The 2,500-nt window shown below is 32.6% G+C and overlaps 1 protein-coding gene and 1 long non-coding RNA gene across 2 annotated transcripts in view; one reads left to right on the top strand and one right to left on the bottom strand.

Moving 5' to 3' along the window:
• LOC135200282 (antifreeze protein Maxi-like) overlaps positions 1-2,500 on the top strand; it is a 300,869-nt gene that overhangs the window by 52,273 nt on the left and 246,096 nt on the right. The gene's annotated exons all lie outside the window — the stretch shown is intronic.
• The window catches only part of LOC135200280 (uncharacterized), an 11,628-nt gene that overhangs the window by 8,868 nt on the left and 260 nt on the right, over positions 1-2,500 (bottom strand). The gene's annotated exons all lie outside the window — the stretch shown is intronic.

The following is a 2,500-nucleotide window of genomic DNA, read 5'->3' as shown; positions in this document are numbered from 1 at the left end:
ATATATATATATATATAAACTACATACATACATACTATATATATATATATAATATAATATATATATATATACTATATATATATATATCTATATATATATATATATATATATATACTATATATATATAATATATATAGTATATATATATATATATATATGATATATATATATGTAAGTATATATATAAATTACTGTATATATTATGTACGTGTATATATACGTATATATCTATGTATGTATGTATGTGTATGTATATATAAATTTTTTTTCTTATGGAGGGCCACCTTTATTTGTTCGAGAAGAAAAAAATTTGACTACATACGAGGGTTTAGGTGACTAAAAGCCACATCTTACATCAAGAGTATCTTATATCAAGGAGAGTAACCCACCTTGTCAGCACTTTGATGTTATATTTTGAAAATAAACAAGCATTTATAGGTTAGTGATGGTGTTGTTTTAATACGAAGGTATTCATAGGAAAAATTATTTACGTCTACATAGAAATGCAGAAATAATAGGTAGTGCAGATATGCCTACATTATTTTATAATAGTTTCAACATTATGATGACTTATACCATTTAATTCATTCCAACATACGAATGCACAAGCTGTATTTTGATAAAAAATCACTCTGTAGTATCCCATGGTTAAATGTAATATAATATAATTAGGTTTGATATGCTGTTTTTTTTTTTTTTTTTTTTTTTTTTTTTTTTTTTTTTGTTTTTTTTTTTTTTTTTTTTTTTTTTTTTTTTTTTTTTTTAAGGTTGAATTTTCATTTCAAAGTGTGCTTTTTCTTCCAGTGTCGTAGATTTAGTGTTGTTCCTGATGAGAAGATATTAAAAATATTCTGGCCTGGTCTGAAGTAGAATTTAAAGTAAAGAGGCCATTTGTGTGATTTGCGTTGTATTTGTCTTTTCATATAGTAAAATGATAAAAAACAATGCTGGCAGTTATAGACAGATTTAATTTTAAAAAAGGGAAATCACGCAGGGTAGGAAATGTTTAAAGTTAGTAAAAGGGATGAATCATTCAGTGTTTTCAAAAGGAGGAGAAAAAATTTGTTGGTTAGTGACTGTACTGTATTCAGTCGGGGGAGTATCCATCTTTGGAGAAGGGGAATGTGGGGGAGGAGGGGGGGTGTTGGTCTGCAGGGAGGAGGACGCTTAGATAACGTTACGTTAGAACAAATTTATTTTAGCTCGGGTTGGTAAAACTAGTACGTTTTGTTACGCAACGAAATGTATAATTTCAAGAGAAAATTTACAAATAATTTTGTATCGGGTATCACTCATATCAGGCTGCGAACAAGATTATTAATCTGAATTGTTATTGTGGTCGGTCAGTATTTTTATATTTTTTTAATTAACTTTCTTGATGTCATTAGAAACAGCAAGTACAATTATGCAAATCATCCTTATGACCTAAAATTGAACTATAATAAAATATCTCGGTAGGTGATAGATTACAAAGATATTTTAGGGCCATCATGGCCTTAATATATTCATACAACTGGTCATTTACAATGATTTCGTTTTAAGACTTTAGAATCTGTAAACAACGCAAGCTAATTCCTTTTTTTTCTACACAATCAGTTATTACAATATCAAATAAGTGTACCCTCTGTGCACTATCAATAATGTTGCAAATGTAACAAGTTAATGTGGCTTTTCGGTGCTTGAACAACAATGCTCGAAGCAGAGCAGTTCAGCAAACCAGCTCTGCCTCTCGACGAAAGTGTGGTTCTAATGTACGAAGAAAAGGATCGCAAGTATTGCCACAGGAAGCACAGCAATTGCCCTGCTTGCTGCAGCGCCGTTGCAGTAATCAGAATCGCAATAACAGCTCATCACTCGGCTGTTCTGGCCGAAGTTGGCGCTGGAGCAAATCAGGGGTTCTGGAAGGTAATCCGAGCACCCCCTGCGGACGACCACGTTCGTTCCTGGAATGGTTATGAATGCCCTTTTAGGAATGAGTGATTTCACTGCTTAGGAGGACGTTAGGGTCGTCACTGATTTGTTTGTGGATGTTAAAGTATGCAGCCACATTGATAGACGGACTAAGCAGAGAAAGTAGGACAGTGACATGATTTGGCAAATAAAAAGGAAAAAAAAAAAGACGAGTAATAATTGATAGATTAAACAGCGAAGGAAGAAGTATAGGCAAATGATCATGGTACAAGGCAGATTAATAGATAAGCTAAGTATTGTGAAAAGAACGATAGTAGACAGACTAATGGATGACCAAGCGAAGATGGAAGAATGTTAACAGAATGCATAGCAACTTAGACATAAATATACAGATACATTATGCTTTAGTAATTTAAGAATATTCCTCACTGGATACCGTGCGTTCTGAATCACAAACTAAACCACCTCACGAAGGAACGATAATCTTCTTCAACCAACCAGAGAAACGACACAAAATCACGATAAAAGAGACTCCAACAACGACGAGCAGGAGCGAACGATCTAGTTAAGGAACCGTTTTTGACCACAC

The sequence above is a fragment of the Macrobrachium nipponense genome, chromosome 26 (assembly GCF_015104395.2).
Source record: "Macrobrachium nipponense isolate FS-2020 chromosome 26, ASM1510439v2, whole genome shotgun sequence".
In the NCBI taxonomy this organism is placed as follows: Eukaryota; Metazoa; Arthropoda; class Malacostraca; order Decapoda; family Palaemonidae; genus Macrobrachium; species Macrobrachium nipponense.
The sequence above is the reverse complement of the archived record's forward strand: the minus strand, read 5'-3'. Positions and strand labels throughout refer to the sequence as shown.